At 39.5% G+C, this 8,726-nt stretch overlaps 1 long non-coding RNA gene across 1 annotated transcript; it reads right to left on the bottom strand.

Moving 5' to 3' along the window:
- Positions 1-259: 259 nt before the first annotated feature.
- On the bottom strand, positions 260-7,829 carry LOC141388107 (uncharacterized). Its single transcript, XR_012408715.1, has 2 exons — positions 7,511-7,829; positions 260-1,564 (listed from the first exon to the last, which is right to left on the bottom strand). It is a non-coding gene; the product is annotated as an uncharacterized lncRNA (long non-coding RNA).
- Positions 7,830-8,726: the final 897 nt, after the last annotated feature.

The raw sequence follows: 8,726 nt of genomic DNA, 5'->3' as shown, positions 1-8,726 counted from the left end.
CTAAATGGTACTAAATTTGGTACAATTTGGATTTGGATGAACGGAACTAAGATTACTGCCGGACAGTAGAATTGAGGTAGTTTGGAAATTCGTACTTATGGGTACGAAAACCACTAAATTTGGTACAATTTGAATTTTAGTAAACGGATAGTGTTGGAATTAAGATTACTGTAGGAGTGTAGTTGTTGGGCTCCAAAACTAATGCGGTGGAAACCCAAAGGGGGGTAAAAGCCTTTATTAAGAAAATGAAAGACTTGAGTTATTGTTGTCTATGAGCTTAAGTCTCCTTGACTGGCTCCTTTAATGATCGAAACTTAACTGAACTTAAAAATTATAAATGTTTTACATTTCAATTCGGTAATATATAGGAACGGGTTTTATGTATATGTTTTACATATATAAATTATTAAGGGAGCAGGTGGCTCGATATGCTCTTCTAGAGCTTTATGAAAAAAAATATGATTTTATGAAAATAGAAAGAGAAAGCTTATACTATATATGAATAGATCTGCGCTCTTCGTATGCGACTTATTGAGATGCTGATAATTAGGGAAGGTATCCTTTGTGTCATCGGTTGAACTCGCTTCAACATACTCCCGCCCTATTTTGGGAGACGAATTGGAGATTGGGCTTCGTGACGGGAGCAGGAACAGCCTCCCCATGGTCCGTGAATCACCCAGCCGAAGGTCGTAGATTGTACGACGGGGGTAGAACTGCTGCCGGTGATAACCTTTGTTGTCTTGATGATGTCCCAAGATTTCTTACCAAAGACGATGTCGACGGTTTCGACCTTGTGAAAATCTTCGTGGGCTAATGGGATATAGCGATTGAAGTGCGCACGTAGCTGAGTATCGCCGATGGGCTCGGGTGTCACTATATTCTCTGTTAATTTTAACACGTAGTCGTATCGTGGTCCTAGGCTTTTTATGAGAAAGCGCCCGTATGGAGCTCCAGTAGGGTTCAAGTGATGTTGAAACTCGGGGAATCTCTTGGCCGATGCCCACGACATTTGGGAATGGCGCGCCTTTTCATCTACCATTATGTTCATAGTCAGTTCGTAGCCCTTATAGCATACGGTGGCTCGGATCATTGGAGTCACGTAGATAGGGGCGGATTTGGGTATTGTGCCGGTTGACGTCCACTGGGGTGGAACCTTTTGTGTCGCTGTTATATCTAGATGTTTTGGTGGAGCTCGTCGAGGCAGAAGTTGAGATAGATGTGGCAAATTTGGCGAAAGTTGTGGAGATGGCCAATCTTTGAGAGTTGGAAGAGTTAACATCAGAGATTGAATGTTGAATTCGGTCAGATTGGAGGCTTCCGGAAGGCTGGTGGCTGCAGGGGCTATATCGGAGCCATGGAGCATTGAGTGATGATATCCACCGCAATGGCGGCATCGGGTTGGGCTATAGCAATGTTCAAGTTTATGAGTGTGCGCGAGACAGTTAGTACACAGATTATGTTTTTCCACCGTACGAAGGCGAAGTTAGGGACTTAACATCAAGAAGAATTTGCAGAATACCAGCTGGTGGCTGATGTGGCACAGGTGACACTGGACCATTATGCTCTGGAAAGAAAGAAGAAAAAAAGTGTATACGAATGATTATATGGTATTTTTTTATTAATGAAGTGACTCAGTGCGTTGTGGAAGCGTCGTGTTGCATGGGTAATAGACATAATTTGACGATTGGTCTGGTAATTGTGCCGTTTTTAGTTAATAGTTCGACTACTCGGACATTGTTATCGTTGCCATGATATATTTTCGTTATGCGACCGAGGCGCCACTCGGTCGGGGGTAAGAGATCGTCTTTGGCGATTACAAAATCGTTCACTTTTATATTGTTTTGCGTCGATTTCCATTTAGTGCGACGTTGTAATTCCGTAACGTATTCGGTTTTCCATCGTTTGGCGAAGATGTGAATGAGAGCTTTCAACCGCTCCTATCGGTTAAGCAGAGAAATTTGCTCATCTCGAACATTTGGTGAGGCTTCCGGGTAGGCAATGATGGGGGCTCCTCGTAGGAAATGACCTGGAGTGATGGGGTTTAATTCGTTGGGGTTTTCGGAAATTGCAGATAGAGGTCTCGAATTGAGAATTGATTCTATTTTGACTAAGAGTGTGGTGAACTCTTCAAACGTAAAGTGATGGTTGGCAGAAACCTTTTTTAGATGAAGTTTCATGCTTTTGACTGCCGCCTCCCAGAGACCACCCATGTGGGGCGCATATGGAGGTATGAAAGACCAATTAAACCCATGTGTTGCGTATTTCTCTACTATGGCTTTCTCCGCATTCATGAGGAATTGATTATGTTCTTTCAAGAGCTTGTAGCTTGCGCCAACGAAATTTCGACCATTGTCGGAAAACATGATTTTGGGGAGCCCGCGTCGGCCAGTAAATCGATTAAAACATGCAATGAATGCCTCAGTGGATAGTTCGGAACACGTCTCCAAATGAACTGCCTTTGTGCAGAAGCATACAAATACGGCTGCGTACCCCTTGATTATTTTTGCATTTCGGATGTTAGAGGTACGTAGATTAAATGGACCCGCGAAGTCGATGCCGGTGTATGTGAAGGGCAAGGAAAATTGGACCCTTTCTGCCGGAAGTGCTGACATAATTTGATGTTGATATTTATGTTTGACAATAGTGCATGTTCGACAACCTCTTATACATTTTCGAATCGCATTTTTTATTCTAGGTATATAGAACCCTTGTCGAATAGCACGTAGCATTATATGGTGTTCTGAATGCAGCAATATTTTATGGGTAAACTGTACTAGAAGTTCGGCAAATTTGGATTTTTCGGGTATAATGATAGGATGTTTTTCATCAAATTTCAGACCAGAGTTATTTAGTCTGCCTCCGACACGAAGTATCTTATTGTCGTCCAAGAAGGGGTTAACCGCCAGAATGCTACTTGTTTTGCTTAGACAGCGTTTTTCTTCGAGGTACTTTCTTTCTTTCCCGAAGGATTTCTGCTGTGTAAGAGAGATTAAGCGACATTTTACGAATTCAATTTCTTCATTCCGGAGAGTATGATCTGAATATGTTCTTTCTTTTCGGCATGACTTGAAAAACCGAAAAACGTAACATATTGTTCGTAAGCACCTATTTAAAGAGGAGAATCGCTCAATGATGTCTTCGACATCCCCTACTGTGTGAAATGTTACTACTTTTTTAGTCTCCAAATCAGTTGGTTCAAAGGTTCGCGGTTCCGGCCAAAATTGGATATCTTGAAGAAGCCAAGAGGGCCCATTCCACCAAAGTTTGTTGGTTGATAGTTCCTGTGGAAAACAACCCCGTGAGCCAAAATCGGCGGGATTATCGTTACTTTTGACATATTTCCACTGAGTGGTGCTGACGACGCTTAAAATGTCACTTACTTTGTTTGCCACGAAGGTCTTAAGCGTTTGGGGCGGTTTTTGTAGCCATCCGAGAACAATTGATGAATCTGTCCATAGGAACAAGTCATAATTGAATTTGAAATCTTTTGTGGTGGCTTTGACTAACTTTGCAAGTAGAAGAGCTCCACATAGTTCTAATTTTGGGATTGTCAACTTTTTTATGGGAGCTACTTTTGTTTTTGCCACGAGCAGGTGTGACTGGATTTCTTGACTAGGACTGACTGTTCGGATGTAAATTGTGGCACAGTAGGCCTTTTCGGATGCGTCGCTGAATCCGTGTATTTGGACGGCTGTCTGCGGAGAGTAATGAACCCATCTAGATATATTTATACTTGAAACGAGTGGTAAATTTTTGGCGAACTCCTGCCATTTTAATAAGATTGGTTGTGGGACGCAATCATCCCATCCGGATTTTTCTTCCCATAAGTCCTGCATGAGCATTTTTGCTATTATTATTGTGGGCCCTAGCCATCCAAGCGGATCAAACAATTTTGCAATTGCTGATAATATTATCCTTTTAGTTACCATTGACGTATCTATGTGCTCGACCGTGTAGTAGAAGGAATCAGTTAGGGCATTCCACTTTATACCCAATGTCTTCATTAAACTATGATCTTTAATTTTTAGGAAATCTTCATCTAGAAGATCTTCCCGGGGCCAATTATCAAGGAGATCTTTATGGTTTGCCGTTAATTTCTTGAGGGGGAATCCTGCGGAGGAAAGCGCTTTAAGAAGATGAGTTTGTTTAATCTTCGTTTCTGCTACAGAGTGACCACCGGACAGAATATCGTCAACGTAGACTTCGTTTTCTAGAATATTTGAAGCTTTTGGATAAAGGGTTTTGCAGTCTTTGCTGAGTTGCAATAGAGTTCTGATTGCAAGAAACGGAGCAGCGTTTACTCCAAATGTTACGGTTTTTAACTGAAATGTTTGGATAGACTCTGCGGAAGAGGGGCGGAATAAAATCTTTTGGAAAGGCTGGTCGTCTTCGTGCAACCATATCTGGCGATACATTTTTTGTATGTCGCCGTTGAAGACAAACTGGTAAAGTCGCCAATTTAATAATACCTTAACAATGTCTTGTTGCAATACCGGTCCAGAGTGCAATACATCATTCAAGGAGAAACCACTTTTTGATTTTTTTGACGCGTTGAAGACAACTCGTATCTTAGTGGTTGTACTTTCGGGACGAACTACTGCATGATGTGGCAGGAAAAAGCTGGACTGCTTCGAATTTTCGTTTTCCAGATTGGAAACTGGAATCATATGACCGAGTTGAATATATTCACGAAGAACTTCATCGTATTTGTTTTTTAAGTCGGGGGTTTTGTTTAAAGTCTTTTCCATCCTGCAGTATTGAGCGATTGCCATAGGCTTTGAAGGGCCTAAGAAAATGTCCGTGGGATATTCTTTTTTGAATGGTAGACGTACTACATAGCGACCGTCTGATTGGCGGAACGTTGTCTTCGTATAATGTTCTTCGCACCAAATGTCACTTTCTAATTGTCTTGAAGGAATATCCGCTTCTTCTAATTCCCAAAACTTTTTTAGTTGTGCTTGGAGAGCAATGGTGTTCGAGGTAGACACTAATGTTGAAAATGTGTTAATGGACTGGGTTTCTGCACGGCCTGACAAATACCAACCAAATTGAGACTGACGTGCTTCGATTCCTTTCCCGAGATTTTCTAGAACACCTTTTTGGTTTATTATGGGGAGATAGTCACTACCGATGACCATGTCTATTGGACCAGGTTTATAAAAATGTGGGTCGGCCAATTTCAAATGCTGAACTTCCTCGAGAATTTTGGTTTTTATCGGTCGGGAGGGCAAAAGGTGCGCTAGATTTGACACCACCAAAGTTTCAATATTGATTTGGAATTTGGAAATTTTTGATTGTAAAAGTACGTGACATTTCCCTTTGGAATTGCTAACAACTGTTCCTCCAAGACCGGAAATTTGCGAGTTGTGATATTCAAGGGGAATGGAAAGCCTTTGTTGTATTTTCTTAGTTATAAAACTTTTTTTCGGAACCGGCATCCAGGAGGGTGCGAACCGAAAAGCGTTCACCGCCATGAAGAATATCAACAATAGCCGTTGGGAGAATTGTGGTTTCGTTAGTTTTGGCAAACAAAGTATATATTTTCTCAGAAGGGTTCGTCGTGCTCATGAAAGAATTTGGGGTGGGTGGTTCCTCATCGTGTTGATCTGAATTGTCACTATTTGTAAAATAGGAGTTTTTTGCGACTTCGTTTTTCTCTACGTGTAGCATAGTATGATGTTTGCGATTACATATGTTGCATTTTTTATTACTGCCACATTTGGGCTTAAAATGCTTTTGTGAGAGACAATTTAGGCACCTCTTGTTCGCCATTACGTACTCGATCCTATCTTGCGGAGATAGCGATTGAAAGTATTTGCACTGTGTCAAAATATGGCTTTGGTTGCATTGTTGACAGAAATTGGAATTTTTATCATATTCGAATTGGTTGTAAAATGATTGCGATTTCGAAGCATGATTTTCTCTTGAAATTGGTTTTCGAAAGTCTAAAATTGTCTCCAATTTTTCTATTCTCTTCGATAAAAAACTATCCATTTCTTTCCAAGTAGGTAGGTCTTTATGATTGATTAATGAATCTTCCCACGCTCGTAAAGTATCCTCGGAGATTTTTGAGGAAACCAAGTGGATTAAAATTGGGTCCCAATTCTCTACAGGAATATTGTAGGATTTGAGGATTTCTAAGCTGTCGCTCACCGAACTCAAAACTAGCCGAATTAATTTTGGGGTCTCGTTCTGCACAGATGGAATGCTAAACAGTTTTTTCATTTGTTGGTTTACTAGAATTCGCAGGTTTTCATACCGGTTCTTAAGGGCGTCCCAGGCCAACTGAAAATTCGCGTCTACCAGTTCAAATTTCTTTACGATGTCATATGCTTCTCCTCTGGTTTTTCCGCGGAGGTGATAAAGCTTTTGAGCAGGAGATAAATTTGGATGCTTTGAGAAGATAGCTATGAAAAGGTCTCTAAATGCAGGCCATTGAGAATAACCTCCCGCGAAGGGTTGAATATCGCAAGGGGGTAATTTTAACGAAGGCATATATTGCTTGCTTTCTGCTTCTACGCTAGGTTCCTTGGGAGTTTTCGCGCAGATCAATTTCATTATCTTCCCTTTACATATTTGGTAAGTTGAACTAGCTTCTTCATATTTCTGCCCGTTGGCATCATCGAAGTTATGTTCTTCCGCCTCATCTTCTAAAACCAAAGCTTCATAGCTTGAAAGCAAGAGATTCCATCTGCGCTCGAGTTCTAAATGTTTGACTTCTAATCCTTGAACGTCTAATTCCTCGCCATTCAGTTTTTCAAACTGTTTACCAAAGTAGATTACGTGATGGTAATGGAAAAGAAATTTCCTTCGTAAAGCCATTGGCTTTTGATTACTTATTTTTTTTGTTTTCGCGTGGAGTAACCCTGTTGTAAAATCCCTACTATACTGGTAGCTACCGATGTATGCTCACGCTTTAATGAATTCAGCTTCCCAATTATTTAATATTAAATGTCTCACAAGTAGTTTTTCAGTATAATCGTTTTGATGAAAAATTTGTTTTTCTTTTTTTAAAAGGAATTTTAATTTTGTTACTCAAGGCGATTATTATTTGAACGTTCAATAAATTTTTTTTCACGTAGAATTCTTGGAGGACTTCCTAATAAATGTCTTTCAATTGTTATTAATATTGTCTACCTTCGGCCTTAAATAGCAGTTTTCCGTTTACAAATGCAATTTTAATTGGAATAATCAGACATGTGGTAATTGCCTTTTAATTTATATGTGGTTTTCATTCGTTCGTTCGATTGTTCAGTTATTATTTCCCGTTTGGGCGTTTTTTAATATTATTTTTGCTCTGTAAATTTTATGCATGTGGCAACCCTGTTTAGTTAGTGTTCATGTATGTGAAAAGTTAGCGGATCACAAATGTAATCTTTCTTGCCGATATTTCTTTGCACTTTAGCAAACCACCTAATGAAGCATTTGATGCTTGTTAGAATTTACAGTTCTTCCACAAAAGCACTATTGTTGTTGTAAAATTAATTATGGAATCAAAAGAGGCACTCACCACTATTTCTTTATAATTTTGTTTGCAAATTTGTTTGACCGTATGCCGCCGTCTGATTTTTGTTGTTATTTAAGTATTCTGCTAGTTTATTTATGCCTGACTCGAGTAGAGAATCACACTTTACACAGCGATTAACAATAGCTTTATGCTCGACTCTAGTGGAGAAGAGCGCTTTACACACCGACGAACTGGTTTTTATTTATTTTTTACTTCACCTTCCGATTATTTTATTTCGCGTAATACTCGATTGTTTGATTTTTTTTGTATTTTTATTTTCCTTTTACCGCACACCGATGGCTAACTCGCTTTTGACTGACTTGCCGGTGTATTTGTGTTAGTGGCTGTCAATTTGTTAAACCGCAATATATACGAAAGCAGGATGCTATGAATATCTTTGCTTCTTTGCTGAAGCTGATTGCTGTGAAAGCTTGTTTGTTGTGAAAAAGTCCGTTAAACTTGATTTTTTTTTTTTATTATAAAAAGTGGTTTAAATCGATGATTTTGAGTTTTGTTTTTTTTTTGTTGCGGGTGGAAAGCGTAAATTCAACGTTTAATGCTGGCTAATGTAAATTTGATTTTCTTCTTTTTTTTTTTACTTTTCTTTAATGTTGGAATTTGCCGTCGCGATTGTGTTACGTCGCTAGGAGACTACTGACGCTTTTGCTTTTTGGAGATTGTGAGAAAATATGTTAGAGATTTTGTTGTCTGTGAATCTTGAGTAGCTTTGTTGTTATCTCCCGTATGCACTTTGAAATCACAAAAGAGAAAAAAAAATACCAAACAATACATTCGTACATACCAAATTCTTCTTATATTTTGCACAAACGTTTGCTGATTATTCTTTTGGGTAGGTGGGGTTCTTCTGTTTTTCCTTTTTGGAAGTTAATGGCATTGACTGCTTCTTGCCTTTTGATGCAAATTGATTGATTGTTTTCTACGCTTGTTACCTTTCTCTCCCTCTTGGAGACCGACGATGAAATTTGTAGTTTTCTTTTAATGTATGGTTGATTTATGGGGAAACTTGTCGAATATTTTTGCCTTCGATGTTGTTCCCAGTGTGGACTGTATACATATTCTTACTCCTATCTCGATGTAGGAGGCTCGTTGGTGCACCTACTCCTAATTAAGTTTAGAGGCTCGAATGGACCATATGTTGGGCTCCAAAACTAATGCGGTGGAAACCCAAAGGGGGGTAAAAGCCTTTATTAAGAAAATG

This window comes from Musca autumnalis, unplaced genomic scaffold (genome assembly GCF_047663935.1).
Source record: "Musca autumnalis isolate F117 unplaced genomic scaffold, ASM4766393v1 scaffold_59, whole genome shotgun sequence".
Taxonomy (NCBI): domain Eukaryota; kingdom Metazoa; phylum Arthropoda; class Insecta; order Diptera; family Muscidae; genus Musca; species Musca autumnalis.
Note: the sequence above shows the minus strand (reverse complement) of the source record. Positions and strands in the feature narration are given on the sequence as shown.